Below are 25723 nucleotides of genomic sequence, written 5' to 3'. Positions count from 1 at the left end.
AAACTGCAGGTCCTGGGGTCAAACCGCCAACCTTCTGAGTGTTAGGCAAACGCTCTACCGCCTGAGATACAGCAGGCCTGAGAAGCAGCCCCATCGCCAAAAGTCAAAGCAGCAAGCAGCATTCAGCAGGTGACAAATCGCCAAAGTCAAAGCCGCAAGCAGAGTTGAGCGGGTTTGTAGCTTCACAAAGCTGAGCAAAACCACTTCACATGGTTTAATGCTCTAGAGAAAAAGTGCTGAAACCAACCACACATCTGTATCATCACTACATTAGATGCAACAAGTACCGCAATTTTAATGAAACTTTATCCGTTTTTAACAAAACTTTGTACATACGTTCAAGTCGTGGTGGTAAATGTTTATTTTTTAAATAAATTTTAGACAGGATTGCTACGGCAGAACTTGAGTTATAGGCAATTCCCATCTAGCCCTGCCCTTTAGGAACTTCTTTGATTAATGGCAGCAATGTTTTACGACGAATTTTGCTCATATATAGTAGTAATGTGTATATCAGTCACACAAGGCCATATACAAATTTTGGTCTTGATAAAATCAAAATTGTCAAAGTTGTATTCATTTAATTGTTTTTCACATTATGCAAATTAGCTAAATAACATCATGGCGGACGTTTATGGTCCAAAAGTTTTTTTTAATAGAGCACATTGAGCTGGACTTCAGTAAGGAATTTCATGTCAATCGGACTCACCGTGTGAGGGGCGTGGCCTTTAAAACCTTTGGCCTAAATTATAGCGCCACCATCAGGCCAAATTGCATCATATTCTTCGGGGAGCATTAGCACATCAACATCAGTTATAGTGACAATTTTCATGTCTCTAGCGCGTTCCAGCCCCCAGTAACTTGAGAAAAGGCATAATTTAGCATATAATGCTAAATAGGCCACACCCACATGCACCAATCAATATGACACTTCAGTTCTTGGTTACTACTCGCCCCCAGACCATGTCTACCAATTTTGGTGAAATTCCGTCTACCTTTTCATTATAAGGCACTAGATGATGTCAACATAATCAATAATGCCATTACCTTTCAATTAGCCACAATAATACTCAATTTATTAAGTTAACACTGCAATAATTTCCCTCAATAAAATGTAGCATTCCTTTTTGATAGTCAAGGGATGTACGTGCTAGGCATGGGTCGGTTACCGGTTTCAAGGTATACCGCGGTTTGAAAAAGTTACGGTTTCAAAAAGTTAGGTTTCAAAACCACATAATTTTTGTGTCATACCGTTCCTAAGGTATGAGCTGTTTGAGGACAGAAAATGCACTTTAGAAATCCCACTCCCTGCCAGTGTGCAGTGTTTTTTTGTTTTTTTTAAATAAAATACATTGGGCCTCATTCACCAATATCTTCCTAAGTTTTCTCTTAAATATGTTCTTAAGAAAGCTTCTAAGAAAAGTCTACGTCGGATTCACGACTTGTTTTTAAACAGCAGAATTGTTCGCACCTGTGTTCTTAGGATCGATGAATCCCACGTCTTCATAACTGAAAGCGCGTGCCAGTTGTTCCTAATTAGCATAAGATAACGCCCCGCAAATTCCCATATAAGGACATGACGCTTCCTGTGCACCTCCTGGGAGACTGCGTTAGAGATTGTCGGAGCCGCGATGGAGGAAGTACTGAATCTCAGTACTTAAATAAAAGTACAAATAACCAGAGACATATTTACTGTAGTAAAAGTAGAAGATGTCCACTACCACAAACAAGGCCTGGCTTTTAAAAGTAGTTCCTATCCTAAGTAGTTCCTATCCTAACCAGCATAAAATGGAAATGTGTTGTTAGAATCAGAATGCGGTTGGTTTTATTCATGGATGTATTATATTTTCTTCAACCATGCAAGTAAGCAAAAAGTGTGTGAAGCAGCGGACAGGGGGAGATGTGAAGAGGTCCAGCCAAATAAATAAGATATGAACGCGTCTTACGCAGCCTGGCAAAGGAGTAAACAACGCTGTGGAGAGAAGTAGATGGCAACTAGGATTTAAAAACGGGGATAATAAAAAAACAAACATTTTCATTTTCACTTTTACCGGGAGGCTGTATTACCGAGGGTCAGTGGTGCTGCGCCCGGGCTTTGGAGCACCGGAGCCGGCTTGGATCGGCAGTGCCCCATATATACAGTATCTATGGCAACCACACTTCACTGGTGAGACAAACGTGTGACGGTCAGGAAGACGTTTTGGCAGCGTTTGTAGATTTTATTCTTAGCTAAGAACAAATCCAAGTTAAGAAAACATTAGTTAATGCCAGAATCTTGGTAAAAAGTGCATAAGAAGGGTTTAAGAACACATTTCTTCGTAAGAACGGTTGGTGAATGAGGCCCATTGGGTTTTTACCCAGACAGTTAAAAAATAATACATTTTAAAGCTGTAACTGCGATACCGCAATACCGTGAAACAATTATATTTTTGCTGAAGGTTATCATACCGTCAAAATTGTAATAATCATCAACACATGCCTAGTACTTTCCTCCTGCAATCTACACTTCTATCTGCACAGTGCTAAATTATCTCTTTCTGTAACATCTTACGCCTCAGTGATGAATCTCTGAGCTTACACGCACTGCCCAAACATCATTTGGGCAGTATTTGGAAATCGTCCAGGTAATTCAGAGGACAGGCTTGATTGTGGCATTAAATATGCTGCAGACAGGTCTACCATAAATGTGTTATATCACCTAAAACATCTTTACTCATGCTTTACTACTTTTACTGCTTTTGAATGTACATCAGACCCTTTGCTTCTATCAAAAAGAAAACTTTACCAAAGTTTTCAAAAGGCAGTTCTTAAAGGAGTGTATCAGCGGGAGAAAACAATCCACTTTGATCCTAACATCTGTGCTGTAGTACTTCTGTTTCTTGTTATGTCATGGAAACAGCGGAATACTTTCTGTGAGAGCTTCTAACCAGGACGGGGTGTTCTCCTTGTTTATCCACAGTTTCCCACTGGCCTGAAAGGGCTGTCGGTTAATTTTTAATTTCATCCTTTGAAACACATCAGTAAAGTGGGTTTCCTAATTAACCCCATTGCCTATGCAGATTGAGGCAAGAGACGGCCTGAAACAACACATGCCTCCAAAGTGTTGTCTGTTTTACTAAGACCTAGTTCCATCACCTAAAACCTCACCATCGCCACCCACCGGCGGCAACGTAAACATCCTCCAGCAAAAAGAAATCCAAACATGGTTTGTTCCTTTGGTCAAAAACAGAAAAACACGCACATAGGATTGTAAGGTTTACTTCAGTTAACAACCTCTTTCTTTTATCTTTATGGGTTTCTTACTTCAGTCCCCCTGCTGTGAATTGCCATTTTTCATCGGCCTCCATCCTCCTTCACATCGGACAGCAGAAATAACAGGCCTGCAGATGGCCACATATCTGCTGTGTGAATGGAAAACAAAGTCCACATCCGCCCATAGACCTTGGGTTGAAGACACTGCTATCCATTATCTTGTTATCTCCTGTTTGGGAATTGAATTGGCTGAGAGGAGTTATACAGTAATCATGCTGCCAGATTCTATTAATTTTGTTGCCCACACTGCCACAGCCCTTCAATCTGTCCCAAAAATGCTTCAGACAACAGGTTGAAAGGTGACATTTTATCCTTGGTGTCAACCTGCTGCAGGTGAAAATTAGTAGTGCAACGGAGCGATCCTAACCGTGAGTTTTGTGATCCGTTACCCCTGGTGAAAATATTTTCTTCATCAAAAGACAACTTTTAATTATGTTAAGTTTTTCAGGTGACAAAATACAGAGGGGGGAGATGGTTTGTCATCTTTGTTTTTTAATCAATATTTTACAAGGTTGGAAACATTACAAGGTTACTCATCCTGGCTGCTTAAGTCTTAACCGTTTAAAGACCGTTTGCTGTCCCACAACAGTCAAAGAGAAACATTCACACAGCGATTTAAAAAAAAAGAAAAATAGTCTTGGATATTTTTCCGTTCTCCAAAGTACAATCACCCAAAGACCTTCATTTTCTTATATTTGCACAGCCCTATAATCCTATGACATTCCAGCGAGTAGCCAGTTGTTAATTATCCCTTTCTTATTCTTGTAAAAAAATAAAACAGCCTAAACCCACTGGCTTGGTCTCATTTAACTACTCCAAACTTATTTTATCCAACATTTTCAGCAGTGACATCTGTGTGGAACAGAACAGATTATTTAAAGTGTGAACATTTTATTTAAAATATTTTAAAAAAATCAAACATTTAATAGCCATGTCTCCTATTTGCCCTTTAAAAGTCTGTGTCTGTGCTTGGTGAGACAATATCACAGCATCTTGTTCTGTTTAACGTTATCATCTCATCTTTAATATCACAATTAGATAGATAGATAGATGATAGATGATAGATAGATAGATAGATAGAAATACTGTTATGGAGCGCAGAGCAGGCATATAGAGAATGGAGAAGCATGTTTTCAGATCCATGGAAAAAAAGACAGCAAATTTACGGGGGTCAGTGAGCGGACATGCCACTCCACCAGAAACGTCTCTAAATGCACAGTAGTGCGCAGATTCTAGAGATTATTTTATGACATCCTAATTCTGAAAGTAAGTTAGTTAAAATGGTTATAAGCAGGGTTTCCTTTAGGATTTTTTTTTAGCAGTGGGGGCAGATCTGTTGGACCAAAACCCAAACTAGGCTATAGTGTGAAACCATTCATATTGAAACTAATTGCATATTTGCCTCAGTGGTAAAGTTTGCAGCCTTGCTGGGTGCATTTGATTTTTCTTGTCTTTTGCAAAAAATAACTCCAAGGCTCGGCTATAGGGGAATCCAGAAAGAGGTGGCCCATTAATGCTGAGTAGCATACATGCTGCTAGATGGTCCCCCTGTGGCCTGTTCTTTAACACTAGAATGGCCAGGACGTTTTGAAATGTATGTGTAATAACTTTGCTAAATAAAAAAAAAATACAATCCTGCTGGTACCTGACTTTTCCTAAAAGTCTGTATTTTTATTTAAAATTGTTTTTATATAGCCTACATTACACAAAAGGCAAAGAAAATACAATCACTTTTACCTATTTTGGCCATTTTTTCGCGGTTTTGTTTTTAATCTTTTGCGTGGTTGAAGATGCATCTTCGTTGCTTAGTAATAATTATAGTCTCTGTCAGAGAAACGTAACTCTCGAGTAACAAGTGTGGGCATCACCGATGGGCCGAAGGCAAAGCCAGAGTCGGTAACGTAGGCTACGGCGTGGATGGACTCTGTTCTGAATCAGAAGGAAAGCACCGGGCGCTCACTCTGTGAAAGGCGATGATACCGTGGCGGGTGAAATCTAACTGTGGCGTACCGCCACTTGCCAATCAACATAGAGGAAACCCTGTATAAGAAATTTCAGGCTACAAATGAGTACAGCCAAAACAAATATTGATATATTTATACCTATGTCTTGAAATGTTTCTCATCTTTTCACTTTTTTTAAAAAGCATGCATGGATAAAAAGAATCCCCAGCTGTATATACAGTATACACTTTGTCAATGTAACCTTGAGACAGAGGATTGAGCTTGTTTGAAGAGTCAAATTGTGCACGTATACTGTATCCCTACTGCTGCACTGAAAAATCACATGCTGATGACTTAATGCCTCTGAAGGTTACTTTTTTATTACAAGGAAGAAGAACATAGAAGGACAAACCCAATCGGTAGCTTAGCCTTATGAATTGTGGGAAGGTACTGCAGTTCTCATCCTTTTTACTGCTAAGTCACAGCCACAGACAGGGATTCTGTTGCTTTCATGCAATCTCACCTTGGTTTAGTTTTGTTTTTAAATAGAAGATTATCACCATTTAAACTTTTACAAATGTCAGTTCGGGGAAATGTAAGCTGAAACAACAGATTTATTTAAATCCTCACCACCGGGTGTGACTGAATTTGACTCTGTCCCTTTTACAATTTTTGTGACAAAGTCATTGCATCTCATGTATGTGCATGGTAGTCTATTTTGTTGAGTTGCCTCTTACACTTTTTTTTGATCCTCAGTGGGAAATTAAAGCTGCAAGCAGCGATGGAAAGGCCCTTGCGCATCTGCACGCGTTGGGGTTACTGGCAGATGCCGCTCCTTGCGACCGTGCATTTGCGAGGCACTCAGACACCGCAAAATCGTCACCAATGAAAAGGGAACTCCCCGCTGAGTTCAATGATACCTCACACAAGACTCTACGTCATACAGTTCATTAGCTGTGAAAGGGGGCGTGGCCAATGTATAGGGGTCGGGTCAGACCTTTACCAATAAAAAATGAAGTCTCTGCTGAGTTCATTTATACCTCACATAAGACTCTACCTTAAATGTGTCACCATTTATAAAAGGGGGCGTGGCTAAGTACAGAGGGGCGGGCCAAACAATTACCAATGAATAAGGAACTGTCTGCTGAATTCAATGATACCTCACACAAGGGTAAACCTTAAACCAGGGGTCACCAACCTTTTTGAAACAGAGCTACTTCATGGGTATTGAGTCATACAAAGGGCTACCAGTTTGATACACTCTTCTGAAATAACAAATGTGCTCAGTTTGCCTTTAGTTATATATGGTTATTAATGATTAATGATACTCATCTATGTGAAGACACTGATCATGTTAATGATTTCTCACAATAATTATCAACAATGACTTAACAAGGTGGGAAACAGATATCAATATTCAATTTAAATTTTTAGAACAGGCCTGAGCATTTCAACCGTTTAAGGCTTAAACGGTTGAAATGCTATGAAAGGGGGCGTGGCTTAACCATAGGGGGTGGGCCAAACCATCACCAATGAAGAAGGAACTCTCTGCTGAGTTCAATGACACTCACACAAGACTCCACCTTAAACGGATGAAATGTTATGACAGGGGGCATGGCCTGAGTACGTGGGCATGGTTATATTATAGGGGCCGGTTCAGTATCACATGTAGACCACAAATTCTAAGTTTCATGTAAATCGCATATTGTTTGTCATATAAGGCAGATTTCTTGTTGCCAGCGGGGGGCGCTTTGACCAAAAGTCAATATTGGCCTGTTTATGTCCTCAGGCCTGGACTCTTGTTGATTCTGTGAAATTTCAAGCAGATATGACAATGTATACTGTAGTTACAGCCACTTTCTCGTTCATCGCTAAACACTTAAAATGGCCACCATGCCACGCCCACACCGTCTGACGAAAAGTTTTTCTTTTAATAAATTTTCAACTTTAAGGTGTTGAGATGGTACAGACCAAGTTTGAAGTCCGCCGGATGAAATCTCTAGGAGGAAAGGTAAAGTATAGCACCTTGACTTCCTGTTGCCACTAGGGGGCGCTATGACTTTAAGTAAATATCGGCCTTTAATTGTCCTCAGGGTTGGACTCTTATGAAGCCGAGCCAATTGGACAATGTACACTCAAGTTACACCCACTTCCGGTTTTGATGGCGAAACGCACAAAATGGCCCCGGCCACAGCCACGCCCAAGGGGGTAAGCTTCGCTTCAGAACTCGAGCCATCATGGCGCCATTTTGTTGCTAACTGGCCATCACCTCCTGTTAGCATTCCGCTGACCGCCATTTTTTTTTACGTCACTTGACTGCAAATAACTTTACATCTGAAGCGTTTAAAGACTCTATTTGTCCGTTGTTTAGTTCCAAAGAAACACGACAGTGTATAAAAGGCTCCATTACCTTGTACCTCACGTTATGGCTCCGTAGCAGACGCTTTTGTAAAAATAGGCTAACGATTGTGTCATAACCAAGTGACTTACTGTCGCATAGTAGAGGAATTACCGTATAGTACAGGAGAAGCTCGCAGGCAGTTTCGACTTACATGAGATGTTTAGGTTTAATTACTAATGTTAACTAGCATGTTAGTTAGCAATAATTAGCCTGTGCCCATGTTATCTCCTTACATACACCTACAGTCTCCGTATCTGTAAGATTGGGAATGATTGAGATTTCTCTTGGCACAGCTACCAGAAGACTTAGAACTTTCCGACACGTTGCTCACGTCACATTAGCTCAGTTGGAGGCTGCGCAGTAAAGCTGGCCATCACCGGAAAAGTGCTTCTAATAGCCTTCACTGGTCTCCGTCCAGAGCAACGGGGTCTATTGGTCCATTATATACTGTCTATGGCCACGCCCTATGACAAAAAGTTTCTTTTAATAACTTTTCAGCATCTCTCCAGCTACCAGTTCACACTCTGTTCCGACTTACCAATAGCTTATGTAATAAGAATATCAAACAAAGTGAATATGCAGACTAAATTTATATGAATAAACTGAGCAAAGATCAACAAAGTAATCATTCATCTAGGCTACAAACAAAATAGCATGTGTATAGAAAATACCAGGGTAAGGGTATGTTTTGAGAATCATCTGAAAGTGTAAAACTGCCCTCATTCATCTCAACAAAGCTCCTGTTTTCTTAGTTATCATCAGTGGAAACTGAGAATCCTTGAAATAATCATTACAAAAAAAGAAGAAAAGAATTGGAAGCCATGGGAGGTGCTGAGGGATATTGAGTGACACCTGCAACAGCTAGGGATCAAAACCAAAGAGAGGGGGAAGACTGAAGACTGACATACACAAGGTGAGCTATTCACTTACCAGCTGTGTTTGAGGTTACCAGCCTGTTTCTCAGTGTGTATTCAACAGCATGCAAAATAGCGGTGTGTTTATGTTTGTATGTGTCTTCTAACAGGTTATCGTTTATGTGTGGATATACATAGAATATTTAAATTATGACTTTGCCAGCTCAGCCTGTATTTCTGGTTCTCAATTCATCAGTTTTTATCAGTAACAGACAAAGTGGATGGAAAAAGTCATCATCAATCTCAGCTTCACACAACCACATACTGTTGCTTTAATAATACACCTCATGTTTCTATCTCAAACAAACTGCAGAGTTTGTTTTTGTATTTGCACCGTTTGAGGTATTTTGCAGCACAGAAACCCTTTCAGGGACTCAATCAGTACTGTTTTTTTATGATTTACATCATGAAGTAAAGAGCTGAATTTGAATGCTGCATCAGTTGTTTGTTCAAATAACCATGATCTTTCCCTAACCTTAAAAAGGGAAACTCCATTAAAGTCTGTTTACAGGTCTTGGCTACTACTGCATATCTGGAAAAAAATGTTGCAGAAAGCCTTTTGTGGCTCCAAAGGGAGCTGCCAAGAAGTCAGATTAATGGGCTTGAGTGACACTTGAACATCAGTTGGGGCTGAAGACTACAAATATGAAAATGGAAAAAAAAAAAAAAAAAAAAAAAAAAAATAGTCAGGTTATCAAAAAGCACTAATATGCAGACTGATCTCATGAATTGGCGTATGTATGACACGCCAATTTGTATGCCGTTTGGGCGTGTTATCAAGATGCATAATCGCATTTTAGCGTGTACGTCAACGCAAATCGGCCGCCATTGACCTACATTGCGAGTGAATTTCCGCCGTAGCGAGTAGTATAAAGGAACGGGGGATTGCGTAAGGAGGACTTTCACCGGGTTTGTGTCCTGCGTGTGGCGATTTTTCAACCTTTTTTTTTTTTCTTTTAAGCCTTCCCCAATGTTTCTTTCCTAAACCCAACCGTTTATTGTTTTCCTAAGCGTGTTTTTGTCACTGAATCCTTTCCCTGTGTTCTTTTTTTTTTTTTTTAAGCAGGCGAGTGGCGAGGCCACATGGTGGGTATGTTTACATCTGCTGTATACAGCGTAGATATACACGTGGATAGCTGAAAATGTGTACAATATCACGCCATTTGGCTTTAGGAAAGTGGCATGTATGTTTACGCAAAGTCATGATGCCATGTTGCAATATGAATGTTTTTTTGTAAAAAGGTGCTATGTAAGATTTTTGAAAAGGCACTGACGAATGATGACACATCTGATCAGAAAAGCTTATTTAGTCCCGTTTGGATAGCAGTTACAAATGTGTTTTGTCATTTACTTTGGATGACTTGCTCGGTTTGGCATAGCTGGCACTTTATTTGATTTCAAACTTGTCAATTTAATTTAAGAATTACAACAATAAAATGTTACCTCACCCAACCCATCCCCATACCTCTTAAAAATTGTTTTTTTGTAAGATGTATAGTGTTGGGAAAGTGATTTGAGTTTTATAGATGATAAATATGATTTTACTGTTTGAGTTATGCAGAAGGGGGCAGGACCAGATCAGTGTAAACTTTTTCCTGAATCTCCTTCGGGTTTTTACACTAAAATAAATGATCTGCAGACTAAACAAATTGAGCAATATTTATTACTAAAACACGTTAAGAAAGGATTAATACCAGGACATTTTGCAGGTTATTCTGTGTTGTGGAAACTTTAATGGAAGTTGGAGTCAGATATAACCTTGAGGTGTTCGCACCCACTGACGCTTGTTCGATTTGTTAGAAAAACACGGTTAATTGAAACTCATGAGGTGGGGATTTCTTTTTTGCTGCACCGATTGTATTTCACATTGGTGGGGGGTCTTTCATGAAGCATCCCAAATGCCTTTCCCATTATTAAAATGTTTCCGACTCTTATTAGAAAAGAGACCCAAAATCAATACGGCCTACAGTTAAGGTTGTGAAAGGTTTTGGAACAGTCCTGCTGTTTTTCTGTGCTTGGCTGTGTGTGGTTGGGAAATCACTGAAATCTCATTAACAAGAGAGTTATTTCATATAGCCGGCAATGCAGTAATTACTCCATTCTTTATGTTGTATATGTGCTGGAGCTTTTAAATGTAATGGTGTCTCATTAAGCTCCCTTACTATAAAAAATATTTTTGCTTCCCTCTTCTGTTCTGCTGCCAACATGTTGTATTGATAAAAGAATAAAGTAAACACACAGCATAATAACCCAAAGATATATATCCTTAATCTTAGTGGTGAGATTTCAGGAGATGTCTGGCATTACTTTAGCTGGAAAACCTGCCCCGTGTGTCATTACACTCATCATTGTCCTACTGCGTGTGACTAATTTTTGCCTGAGCTGACTTGGAATGTCATAGTCAAAGTCAAACCTCCAGCTTTGAACAATTCGTGCTCACTGCAGAGACCACAGAAATCCAATCCAAATCCAATTTGGCCTGTGATTGATTACCGTGCTTGCTACTTAATTAGGTGGGCAGCTAGGTTAACAACTGATGTAGATATATAAGAGCTTTTTTCTTCAGCTTCCACGTAAACATACCATTGACCTTTGCAGCCGCGTCTGGCCGCGTGGCATTATTTATCAGTCTCTGGCTTGTGAAAGAACACATCTCTCCCTTATTCCACTAATATACAGATCATCTGCTAATTCATCTTCCAAGCCTGGAATCCTTTTGTAAATGAATTTAAAAATTCCACTCCTCTATGGACTGTAATTGTTCTTGTGATTTGTGAAGTGACCTTTGCAGGGAAACCCTCTTCACCAAGTGTCACTAATTAAGCATGGGATTTAAAAGAAGACTGAGGAGGCCATTTATTCCTATCCAGAAGCAAGCCTGTGCTCTTATCAAACCAATGGCATCCTTCTGGATGATAACACAAGGTGAGCTAGACAAATACACACAGCTGATTCAAGTTCACTGGGAGCATCTAATCGGATGTGACATAGATTTAGACAAACAGTCATCTTGACCAGGGATTGTCATGGGTAAATATTTTGGGACACAAATGGACCAGGCGCAAGATATTTGCCATCTCCATTAAACATTGTGCAGACAGCATATCTATCTGAACTGAACTATGAAAATGCAGCTTTGTCTCTCCATTTTGGCCTTCTGTCTACACCAAACTGTCATTCCTTTCACCTGGAGCCTGAGTTTATTTATTTATTTTTTAAAAGAGTGGCTAAATCTTAAAATGTAAGCATCACATTCTGTGTTGATGACGGAAACTATGACTTGGGAAAAGAACAATGAGCCTGGGCATGGACTGTGATGCAGGAAAGTAAAGACAATTCAATTTAGCCAATCAAACAATGCAGGTTTTGTACTTAAAGTACAATAACTAGGCAAAACCACCAAGGGCCAGGTATTAAAATGAGTGCACCATTTTTCAAATAGAAAGAAGAAAAGATGTGCTCTGAGAGAGAGAGAGAGAGAGAGAGAGAGAGAGAGAGAGAGAGAGAGAGAGAGAGAGAGAGAATACTTCCTTGCCTGCTGTAGCTCTACACGTTGTGTACACATACTTATGACTCAGCTAAGAGTGATAAAGAAATGGAACAGAGAGAAGAAAACCACAGAGGACCTTTAAACAACACTTTGTTTGGATCCTTAATATTTTCAGTGCATCACAGGTCTTAACAGCATCTCAACAGAGTTCCTTATTTGTAGAGTGTTTATTTTGACCTCATTGTAAATATGATTTTATTCCAGCATGAGGAAGTAGTAGTTTAACATGTTGTGAACAAACATGTATTCATACCGGAATAAGAAAAGCATATCAGATCATACATTTGCTCACATGAGTTGTCAATCAGTGGGCTATTATAGCTGTAGGTTTTCAAATTAAGCTCTTACATTTATAGCCTCATGATGACTCAGATGTTTTTTCGCCGTCAAAGACTTTTCCCTCAGATAATGTTTCCCCCTAACGTTACCTTAACCAAACCATTTCTCTAACCTTAACTATGGATGGGGGCGCTACGCATTTTAACAGTAGGGAAACACTAAACACAGGAGAGGAACACATTCCACACAAAACCGGCAACAGACAAACGCTCACAATAGGAAGTGGGCGTGTCAAGCCAGACTCTGGCAGTTGTGTTATCGGGTAAATATTAGGAGTGTGCCTCTCTCCGTTATAAGACGATCCGATACCTATCTAGATACATGGGCTACGATACGGTTCATGGACGATACATTTTAATATGGAACGATTCAATGTTGAAACGATTCGGTGCGATACAATTCAATCTGATAGATACGGCTAATATCCATTTAATGTACACATTCCTTTCCATTTTATTTATTTATTTATTTATTTATTTATTTAATTGAAAAAGAGAGCTAGCCTCTTATAACCAAATAACATTCACATCAGCTCCATATTAAAAGGGGTGATAAAATGATTATATAGGCTATTTCACACTGTTCCTTAAGGTCCCTAATAGGGTATGTAACATTGGTTGGGCTGAAAATATCCCAGGTGCTATTCTTTTGGCCCTTATGCATCCCTGTGGAATGTCTCTATTTGGAACGACAAATATTCTTCCAAATATGGTATGCTCATGAATATTTAGATGAGCTGTGCGCTGATTGGTTGAGCGAACCACATACACATACATTGGAGACGAGACAGCAGGTCTCATATTTCAGACACTGCAACGTATACATTGTCTATTTTGTTATTAAATTCAATTCTGAGACTTTTTTATGAAATCAACTATATAAAGCTCAAAGACATTTGACACTTCAGGAGATCCACACAGTCTGCCCCTGCTGGGCTCCATACCCAGGGGAAAGTCACCGTTTCTGGGTTACTGGACTACCAGGGCTCAAGGCTCCGCGGAGCTCGCCGGCTGCCAGCATAACTATCATATATTTACAGTTTGAATTTTGTTACGGCATGTATATCACAGCTACCCTAAGGTCTTACAAAGCTTAATTAACACTTTTGTCCCATTTCAATTTAATGCTTTTTTGTGAATTTTAGAGGTCTTGTTAGGAGGAGGCAAGTTAGCCCTCATTGATTGAGCTCCATCCAGCTCACTCGCTGACAAGAGGCGTTTATTTCCCGTTTGTTTAAATAACACACATATTCATTATAAGATTAACTGGAAGCTGTGGTAAGAGATTGCGAGCATAACAAGCTTGCTGACCGCGCTCACACACACACACACACACACACACACACACACACACACACACACACACACACACACACACACACACACACACACACACACACCATTTAGCAGGAAGAGGGGAGCTGCAGGCCCTGGAGCTCTGTCAGAGCAGCGGCGTTTGATAGTCCAGTAAAGCCTGCTTCACACGGGACGATTTTAAAATTGTTGGCCGATTTTCCAATCCTGAGAGACCCCACACACGGTGATGAAAAATCACGGGTCTAACAGTTTTGGTCGTACAGTGTGTGGTGCGCAGCACACGGCAAAATCAACACATCACACACGGACCGATTTGACTCCCGAGCATTCCCAGGTCAGACGGGAAATCTCGCAAAATCCCTTGAGATCAAACGTGACTTCAGAGTAAACAATCATTGCGGACAAAGAGGATGCAGTGGCGATAGTTTGTAGTTTGTTTTTAACTGAAAAAAAAACGTTATCAAAAGAAAAGGCGATGCGAGCATGGACTATACTTGCTACATCATGATATGGAGGTGATTAGTTTCTCATAGAAATGTCGTTACGTATTACACAGATTAATTACCGTTGAAATAAACGTTTGTATATTCGTTTCCATGTACTCTGGTAGACTGCAGTTGTGGATGTAGTTATGCCCATCGACTTTATTTATTTTACACAGGCTGCGTGCTCGTTTGTCCCCGGGGGACACCACACACGAGGAGATCCTTAGGATTGTCGGGAGGGGTGAATCGGGGCTAAAATTGGCCTAATTATCCTGCCGTCCGAACTAGGCTTAACCCAGAAACTGTGACATTGCACGGGTATCGAGCCCCGCGCTCTGCTGGCCGTGACGGAGTTCCATCTAGCTCACAGCAGGCTGAGGTCTATGAAGGAGGACAGGCGAGGCGGCAAGTCAGCAACCCAGGCAGCAGCGGCCGATGAATTCCGACACACAGTCGGACAAAATTTGCAATTAGCTAGGGCTGGGCGACAAATCGATTTTATCAATTAACTCAAATGTGTAGTTGAAGTCGATTTTGTTTAAATGAAAAGCGATTTTCTCCTTAACATCCGCCGACGCTCTTCTCTGAGCTCCCATAGCTCCGAACGGGCAAGGGCTCAGCCCTTTTTAAAATCAGGGATTTTATTTTTAGGCCATATCGCCCAACCCTACAATTAGCCATACATTTTCGTAAAACGGTCTATATTTGACCTCTACATAGTTGATTTCTCACATAAAGTCTCAGAAGTGAATTTAGTGATAAAATAGCAGATGAACAATGTATACAATTTCTGAGATCTGCGCGACCTATTCAGAAGGCGTAGCATATGTAAATGTTGCGGCGTGACAAAGATAGAGACTAGAGCCAAATAAGGAGGAGCCACCGAGTTGACGGTTCGTTGAGATTTTCCCATTTTCAGAGGCAGTTTCAAATTGTGAGATTTGCAGAGGAAAGGGATGACAATGGGATTTTGAGGTTCTATGTATGTCCTATTTACCCACTAGACTGTCATTATTCAACTATGACAGGGTAAAATCAGTTTTGCATTCTATCACCCCTTTAAATGAAACTGCCTCCTTGCTGCTGTAATCTTAGAGACAGTAACTCAAACACAGGTCCACGTTACACAGCCATTGTGAGCACTCCAATAATATTCATATAGAGTATTACATCAGTATACATGTGAGCACAATAATACTGTTGTGAGCGTTAGCATGCAGCTAGCGGACTTTTGTGCTTATGTAACTGAACATCTTAGAATATAAACGTCAATATGAACTTAACAGACCCAAATACATATTCAATTCAGTATCTATCTATCTATCTATCTATCTATCTATCTATCTATCTATCTATCTATCTCTCTCTCTCTCAGTCTACTCACATGTTCATGAATGCACACATGGATGGATGACTCACAGACCGCAGCTAGTACAATTTACAATATCTACAATGTATTCCTCTCAGCCACTTTCACCGCTAACTCCAAAAACGAAACCTGGCAGTCTACATGTTTTTTCTGCAAACCCAAACACACACTGCACTGGTTTTTGTCTCATTTACAAATAAACACACACGAGTTTCTATCAACAGCATTGTGCACACACAGCAGCTTTGTTGGATTGACAGCAAAGCTTCAGTCAACCGATTTGTAGCATTAGAACCGGGCCATCGGACGAATCTTGGTCCATTTAGAACGATTCAGTGGTCCGTGTATCAATGTAGTCGTATCTGTGATAATACAACCGGATACCTGTGAATCTATACACCCCTAGTAAATATGTCCAAAGCTTATCGTTATCAACCTGAAATTATCGCAATCCCAGATCGATATTGTTTTATTGCCCAGCCCTAGCACTCTACCAATAGTACACATACAAATCAGTTTACTTGTTATGGAAAGTACCACTCAGCCTGTAAAAACTGTTGTGTAATGTTCTCTGTGGCTCTGAAGGAGAGTCATCAGGGGTTGTATAACTCCTGTTGATGTCATAATTTGTTAATCTTGGCTTGGAGACTACCAATTTATAACAACCTGGGTTACACACAGGGGTGTGGAATTAAAATTACATCTGTGTTTACCTGGCAGGAAGGGTCTTACAAAAGAGTCCATTGAGTTGCGATCGATCGATCGATCGATAGATTTATCTAATATGAGCCTGTCAGAAGGTAGACACTATGAGAGTAGAGGATGAGGAGTTATCAGAGGAATTATCAGAAAATGAATCTGAAACTTTTCAGTAAACATTCTGGTCAAGTTTGATACACACTGAAAGAGTCATCCTAGCAAAATGTAAGCCCTAAAAAAACATCTGGACTCTCTTCTTGTCACCATGTATGCCTGTTTTCAAAACACCCACATCAACACCCGACCTCTGTTTTGCAGTCGTATATTTGGAGTGCTGTCTGTTCTTCTTGAGTGACAAAACCATTTCATGCAGACTAGAGAGCATTCATTTATGCAGACTCTTGACTGATGTCAGCTAGAGTGACAGGGGATGAATGCAAAGCAAAGCTGGGGGCATCATACCCAGCAGCACCGAGGTGCCGGCACATCAAAGAGAGAAGCGAAGCCTTTTGATACAGAGGGGAGGATAGCAGGACAAGCTTCAACCCTGACAGTTCGCCACAGTGTGCTTTTGTAGATTTGTGTTTGGTCTTTCCCAGGCGAACGCTGCACGGACGGTAAGCAGTAGACAAGCTGACAGAACACACATGAGGGTATCTCTCCGCGTTAGCTGGAAGAAACAGCGGAAGTCAAAACAAAAGTTTTGAGATGTTCGCAGGGCCTGTAACTCAGGGTCAACGCACAGCAGAAAAAAGCACTTACACTGTTAAACTTTGATTATGTGACCAGCTTCTCAGTGGCTTCTCTCTGCTAAAAACTTTAGCATCTTGTAAGATAAAGCCATGCAGTAGAATATTCAGCACAATGTAATAGAATTCACATTTTCGGCCCTGCTTGGCTCTCACGCAGTCATCCTCACATGTAACACAGGATTTTTTGCCACAACCCATGATATCTGTTGCGCTGATATAGAACGCAAAATACAGAACTTTGATAAAATATTGCAAATCTATTTATTTTTTTTTATGTTGTTCTGTGAGTGGATGTGAAAATATTTTTCACTGTGAATGTCGTCTGGTATTTACAAACATCCATCAGCTTGTGTTTCATCCTGAATGTTTTAAAAGGCTTTTTACACTAGCATTTATGATGATATCTTGCTGTTGGTTGATGAAATATTTTCTGCTAATTATGTAGTTTGAAATTTTTACCTTTAACCTACTTATGTTTTTCTAACACAGACATATTGGCGTGTCTCCTGGATAATGTATTTTACTCTTATTTTAGGGATAAGCTAATGCCAGCAGTTACACATATTTCAATTCAGAAACCGTGTTTTTCATCAGTTTGCTATATGTTCAACACCACTAAATACTACAGTACCCATGAGTCTCAGTGGCCTGCTACAACCATGCTTTGTAGCAGCTATTCATCAACCTGCAGCATGTAACATTTTTACATGGATTTTAGAGTGGTCTGCCATTGAAACCTAAAACTAGGGCTGCAGCTATCGATTATTTTAGTAATCAAGTATTCTACCGATTATTCCATCAATTAATCGAGTAATCTGATAAGAAATACTTTTGTTTTATTGAAGAGCAATAATTAACAATAGTTTGGTTAAATTTTTGGAAAAAGCAACATTTTTATTGCCTACATTGCTTACAATATCATATCTCAAAACACTAAACATATTAAGTGCATTCAAGTGCCATATTACATAGTTTAAGTTTAAAGAATTTTTTTTCAAATGATATCAACCTCAAACTAAGGCATACATTAAACATACATAACTTTCAGTTTCAACCTGAGACTGATCTGTATATAGGCCTATATATACATATTAGTTATACTAAACCTATTTTCATTTATATATTTGATTACAATGCTAAACAACTCTGTTACACTTATGCTAGTAGATCGTTGATCAGCCGTTTCTCCGTGAAGAGAGAGAAAGTGGTGCGCAACAATCAGCTGTTTTTCTGAAGGGATAGTCAATGCGTCAGCTCCTTAGATCAAATTGTGGTCACCACTACGTATTTTCTTGTCTTTGTTTTTGGTAGTTGTTGTGTTTGGTGTAGTTTCATCGTCCATACGATTCTGTTATTTACTTTTGTCGGGTCCGCTTCGTGGAATGGAGGATTAAGTTAGACTCAATGTTTTCTGTTGAGATGCTAAAGCATTGACGTCGTGCTATTAATGTGGTAAACTAGTTAGATTTTGCAGTAGACACACCGTACAGAGTTTTTGTTTTAATTACGTTTGAACTGATTCCAAACTTTGGACACTTTGTCGTTTTCTCCAGCCCGTCTCTTAGCCCCTCGCTATTTACGCTCTAACATGTGTCGCCAGCAGCAGACTGAGCAGCATCTGGTGTGCAACAGTAATAATGATCTGTGCGTAAACACCGTACGTCAGCATACAACATTGGTAACATTGATTTAACGAGGCTTCGAGGCAAGTAATTTTGCATTGAGGTTTTTTGTAATCAAATTATTCGAGTTATTCGAGGAATCGTTTCAGCCCTACCTAAAACCCAGAGAGCGTTCCCTGTGGATCAGCCCAACCAGCTTGTTCACTAGGCTCAAAAGGGACATTGTGTGTGGCACCATCTGCTTGACTACATGAGATTTCTCAGCTAGAAAAGTTTTTTGTTGTACTCTCAACTTTGAGACTAAGTTGGTCCTGTTAAAGCTGCACAAATCAATGTTTATATTAACAATGGAAAGAAATGACCATGTACTGTGAAAGATGTCTCTCGTACTTACAAACCCACAGGTAATTATCACCCGACTCTGCAGTTACCCTCAGTTCAATGAAGCCTTTTATGTTTTGGATTTTTGGCCGACAACTTTACAGTCTTGGTTCATTTCCCCCCCCCCCCCAATTCTCATTCATCTTGTTTCCCACAGAAACAACAGCTGTTTCCAGCAACAACAAAAAAAAGCTCAGATAAACCCACTGTAAGCTACCTACCCAGCACCAAATGGCAGACGGACACAGTTTGCAAGTAGCTGATGAACATACTGTGTGGAGCAGCTAAATAGCCAGATATTTCGTTCAGGACTTTTCTTAGACCAAAACAGAGCTAAATGGAAAGTCCTTATTTGGCAGGTGGGAAGAAATATGACTTCTAATGATGACAGGTTTTATGATGCTTTATGTTCATTAGTAAAATAATGCAAGAAATACAGGGACTCATCCATCAAAACATGGGTGGTTGATCAGGGAAAACATGCCACAATGGCCCAAAACACTTTCATTAGGAGAAATGTGACGCAACAACGATGTACAGTATTAAAAAAAACACACTTATACATGCAACCTTAAACTTAAACATGTCAATTAATGAAACTGACATGTTTTCCGCTAAGGAAAAACCTGACCTCCCAGTGCACGGTCTACCCCCCACCACCTACACACATCCATCTCCCGTTTATCTCAGGGGATCATGAGCACACCAGCCTCCAATCTACAAATTAAACTTGGTAATTCTGGCCAACTGTCGACTGCGCACAAAGCCATGAATTATATTCCATAACGCTTTCCACAACCGATTTGTTACATCACACATGATAGCTATCAACTGCTTAAATACAAGCAGCAAGCTTAGAAGCCAAGCCCATTGGTGTAAGATGGATGGCTTCACAAGGCCTGAATCAATATGTATCCCACACAAGCTGGGAATCAAGCTAAAGACTAGCTGCTGCCCTCACTTCAAAATGAAAAAAAAAAAAAAAAAAAAGATCCTGATTGGTTAGCCCACAGCTCTGCCCTACTTGTAGATTATCACACATATACATACGATCACACATTTCTGTCTCAGACACAAAAAATACTCAGTCAATGCCTTGCCCAAGGAACTACGAATGGTACCAATGAAAGATTTTATACACATGTTCCCTGCATTAAAAGTGATAGATATGGCTTCCCACTATGAAATTATTATGTGGGAGACATGACTAGAAAAAGAAAGCTGTCAGTGAAACGGCACAGTTCTAACTGATGTTCAGTTACAAATGTGTGTCATTCTGAGACCATTTTTATCTAATATAATGATAATGGCATAACAATGCAGATAGACCTTTTCAAAGATCAATAAACTTTTATTTCTAAATAAAATTTAACACCAGAACTGGAAGACATTTAAAATATCCACAATATGTCTTTGATCTCCTTTAGTAGGTCGTCTTTCACGCTGTTGTACAGCTGTAGAATTGCCGTTTGTGACACTTATGTTCTCCCAGGTAATTTGTACTGGCTGTCAAATGTTTGCAGCATTCGTTGAGTGTTCAGGAAAGAATGTTGACCCTCTTGCATATTTTTTTCAGGTGTTGGTGGAGACCAAAATGAAGCAAAGGGTGAATATTGCATCAATTAGAGATGGTCCGATACCATTTTTTGCTTTCCGATACGGATACTTGAAATTGCATATTGGCAGATACAGAGTACCGATAAGATACCAGTGTGTCATATATTTTATTATGTTTTATCAACTGTATACTACTATCCCTGTATGGATGTGATATGATTTCCAGCTTTGAACAACAATGAATGCCACAGAACTTTATTAGTCAGTTATAACGGAAAAAGAAACAGACTACTTTAACGTAGATTTTCTTTAGGGCTTTATTACGTGGTATCGGATTGGTACATAAACTCCAGTACTTCCCGATACCAATACCAGTGTTTTAGGCAGTATCGAAGCAGATACCGATACTGGTATCGGAACATCTCTAGTATCAATGTTGTGTTTTCTACAGTATTTGTTGTAGGGGTGGTACGGTTCACAAAACCCACGGTTCGGTTCGTATCACGGTTTTAGGGTCACGGTTTTCGGTTCTGTACGGTTTTTGTTATTTTTTCTTTTAATCTTTAACACTCCAGAATATACTTCAGCATATAGCTAAAATTAGCATATTGAATGCATGTTGCACAAAACATGCACAGAGTGGCAGTTCTATATTGTTTTATTTCATCATTAGGTAACATGAAATCCAAAATGTTCCCACACACCAGACTATAAACGACGCTGGTGCATCTCTCCCACTTGACATTTCTGCAGGTGACGTGACCTGCAGCAGTACCCCACTCCACTTGAGGAGCGGTCGGCTCGGTGTCTCTCAAAATCTTTTAAACTGACCTTTGTCGATCTGAAATGAAGACAGATTCAGCAACTGCATGGCCTATTTCTCACTTAAAATGTCTTCAGAAACACGTTTTGGTGAACTATTTTAGGACAATATGAGATCGTATTCTGAACGAACCGCCTTGACAGTCTGTTTTGAAATTAGGGACCAGCCAGACCCATGTGACGCAATCGTCCAATCAGCTGCCATGGGTTGCATTTGTCACACCCATCCCGCTAGTCATTTCCATTAAATGTTTTAACATAGCTAGGTGTCGAAAGTGGGCACTACGGCAGTAAGAGGTTAGTGCACATTAACAGTGTACTGACGAACCGTGCGGTACACACATGCTCCGAACCGAGACTAGCGAACCGAGCGGTTCGGGTGTTTTTTCATGAACCGTACCACCCCTAATTTGTTGCACTGCCTAAGTAGCCAAAACAAAATCATCATTAGTGCAGCTTTAATACTCACATGCTATTTGTATTCTGCCCATGGTGCTATGAAGCGATCCCTTCCTTGTGGGACTACACTGTAAAATATGTCAGATAAAATCCACTGCTCATTGTCTAAGCTAGACTGAGAAAAATAAAAACCTATCCTTTATTTATTTAATTTTTATATATATATATATGGCTGTCAATCGATTAAAAAATGTAATCGAATAAATTACATACTCCGATTAATTAATCGAAATTAATCGTATACATAATTAACGGTGCCTGAACTGATACTTTTTAAGAAAGTAAAAAAAGAAAGGTACTAAACAGTCTGTGACATTAAAGAAGGGCTTATTTATTTGCTAAGGCCATATGGTCAAAATTAAATGAATTGATAATAATATATAACAATGACAATAACTTATTTCACTAGTAAATTGCTGTTGAACGACAAAAACAACCACCAGATGGGAAAAGGACATTTACAATAACTTCAAATGCACCACGACGCTGTAGTTTACCAGTTTCATTGAACGCACCGTCTGTATTGTTTTTCCGACGGCAGCTGCAGATTGTTAGACTAGAAATCTAGACGTACCCTAGTGGCAGCTGGCTTGTCAGGCTAGCAGATTGTTACATACCGGTGTTGAATCCTCTACAGTAAAACACAGTCAAACTTTACACCGTTTAGCGTTAGCTGTCAGCATTTTAACAGTGTTTAATCCAGCTACTAGCTAGCGGTAGGCTAACGTTAGCTGCTGTCGAGTATAGTGTTAACTAGCGTCATGTGCAGCAGTGTTTGTGTTGCCTGTATCGTCCGTTTCAGAGCATCAGAGAGAAGAGCAGACATATCAGGGGCACCAGATTTCGGTAGCCAGGGTTGGCAGCAAGAAGTAACAAGTAGCTAAATGTTCCAATCAATGATCCAGGCAGCACATTCTCGTCTCCATCCTTCATTTAACAGTCAAATGGTGGCTAGAACGGCTCCGGGTCAAACGTCAATATGGAATGGATTAATCTGTGTTATTTTTTTTTACGCGTTATTTTGACAGCCCTATATATCTATATCTATCTATATCTATATATCTCTATTTATCATCTATCATCATCTATCAATCTGAAGCTATTCCTAAATTGATGCCCTTACTAAATTACAAGCTGTTTGTTTGTTTGTTTCTGAATCTGAATTCTGCAGCATAATGCAGATTGGAAACAGAGACCAGTTTAACAACAGCACCACTGCTTGTGTTTTCAGCTTTACCTGAAAAATGTTGGGGCAGAAAAGCATTACCATATGGGCACAGCCCCAGGAAGACAATGTTGAACAGAGGTTGAGATAAGGTAACGTGCTCTGGCACCTGTATCTAAGCTCTGCCCTCAAGTCCAAAAGCAGTCTTCCAGTCTTTCATCTGATTGCGTATGCATATCAGTGTCACAGACAAACACACACGCTGCCTACAGAGCTGACTTTGTGTTTGGGTTGTCTTTGGGTCTCTTCCATGAGATTGTAGCTGCACTTGCTCCCAGCCCTCCAAAACATTACTCCCTCAGTAGGAATAATTTAATTTTCAACACAGAACATTATCTTTGTGAACAACACTTGAGCAATCACTCAGTCATTCAGTTCAGGCTATCTAAAGAGATTAAGGAAATCACATATTGGAGGAAACACTAGGGAGTGTGCAACTTCTCGGAACGCTTAATTTGCGTCACTCCCAAAACTTGGTGCCGGTTTCTGCTCCTCCGCCCATTCACAACGCCTCAAGAGGAGGCTGGTAATCACTGCAATTAACGTTCTTCTAATTAAGGCTTTGCTTGGTAGTACTTTAATGGACCGCACAATACTGACAAATTAATCCATCCTCAGATAATAAATCTGATTTGACAAAGCACAAAATCATTAACCTCATGACCCAATGACGGTAACCAAAAGTGTATGAGATGCTGTGATTGGTTGCAGCTGGGTAAAGGGCTCTCGTTGGCATCAGTCTTTGCTTTGAAACAATTATTTTCATATCCAGATTTTGTGTCGCCGTTTTGTTGTTTATTGTTGCTATAGAACAAGTGAAATGTCATGGGATACACCGGTCATTTTGGGATAGGCCTCCTAGTTCCCTTAGTTAGACAATAGTGTGCTTCCAAATTTGTAGTCAACAGTTTGGAGAAGGCTCTTTCCTGTTTGGCATTTCGTTGTGCATGCCAATACCCTCATGCACAAATCAAGGTTTTTGGCCAACTGTGGGATTCAGAAAAATGTTGACTGCAAGCCAGGCCTTCTCACCCAACATCAGTGGCTGATCTTACTATAGCTTGTGTGGCTGAATGGGTGTAAATCCCTGCAGCCAGCTTCCGCAAAGCCTTCCCATTAGAGTGGAGGCTGTCATATTAATGCTGATTGTTTGAAATGATATGTTTAACAATAACATATGGGTGTAATGTTTAGGTATCTGTATACTTTTGGCCACATACTGTGTTTAAGCAATCAAAGACAAACCGTTAATATCAGGGTTTGGTCTCATCCCTAAGAATGAGACAGGCAGTGTTTCTTTCAAGACTCCATTTTCTGCCGGTGTTGATACAGCTCTGCAGCATTGTACTCACTCTGTCTCTCTCTTTGTTTTTCTAAGACTCACTGCACTGCTGCTGTCGCTCTCTCCACCTACATGTTTACAGTGCAGAGAAGCCTTTTGTTGGAGGCTGTTAAAAGCCATTCTGGGAAATACAGGAAATTGCCAACTGAAAAAAAAGTTGACAATGCATACTGAGAGGAGATGGGTACAGGATTTTTTTTTAAGTTATTACACTTAAGCTACTGGAATAAGTTGGAAATCAAAACAATTTTTATGTAGAACAATGTCAGAACATTTGAGGGTGGATTTATGTCACAGGCTGGATCACCAAACAAGTAAAGAGGGCTCCTAACCTACAGGGCTCCCCAAGTCCCAGTTTCAATGCATGTCAATGGGTCTTGGTAATTTGTTAAATTTAAAATTTGTTTGAAACACAATAAGGCCTAATTTCCTGCATTATTACCTAATCGTGAGGCCCTGGTTTGTAGAGGAGGTCTGCGTGAAAACAGAAACCTTACATGGTGGAATTCCCTAATTATGTTATGTAATGAAGCTGCAAAGTATACAGTAGTCTTCAGAGACCAGCTGTAGTTAATGGGAGTTTGGAGGTGACAGGCACATTGCACAGCGGGCTGTAAGGCGGGGATGGGGGGCTTAATAGGTGCACAAGAGCAAACTTTGCCCCGGTGCCCCCTAACTAGTTTTTAAATCAGGCCATTTTCTTCTTGCATCATGTAGCAAAGATTTGAGCTAAGTCACCTCATGCACACTTGTTGAGTAGTGGATGCATCCTGGTGCCGAGTGGGAAGACCAGAATTTATGCATTTCTTATTATCTTTAGAGCTAGTCTTAAAACCAGACAGACGCTGCTCACAATTCTTCAGAATCTTCCACTGCACTGTGATTGATAAATTAAGCAGTGAATACCATGCTTTGTCGCGCATGACTCCCGACCGAAACAGGTCAGCCAGAAAGAGATCCACATTATGCTTCAGACTCCTTCCCAAAAGTCTCAGTTTAGTTACTGCGAGTGCGTGCATGCAAATGAGAAAAACAGGGTTTGTAAGCTTGTAGAAATCCTACAAAGATAAGAAATTTCAAAACAGACACACCCAGGCCTCTTATCTAGTGGCTCATTGTGGCATTGCTGTCCCCATTAAATCTTTTTTTAAATTAAACATTCATTTAAATCGTGACCTTAAAATCAAAAGTCAAATTGAATCGTGGATTCAGAGAATCGCCTACTTGCTAGCTTAAGT

Source organism: Perca flavescens, chromosome 7, assembly GCF_004354835.1.
Source record: "Perca flavescens isolate YP-PL-M2 chromosome 7, PFLA_1.0, whole genome shotgun sequence".
Taxonomy (NCBI): domain Eukaryota; kingdom Metazoa; phylum Chordata; class Actinopteri; order Perciformes; family Percidae; genus Perca; species Perca flavescens.
This window is presented reverse-complemented; position numbering follows the sequence as displayed.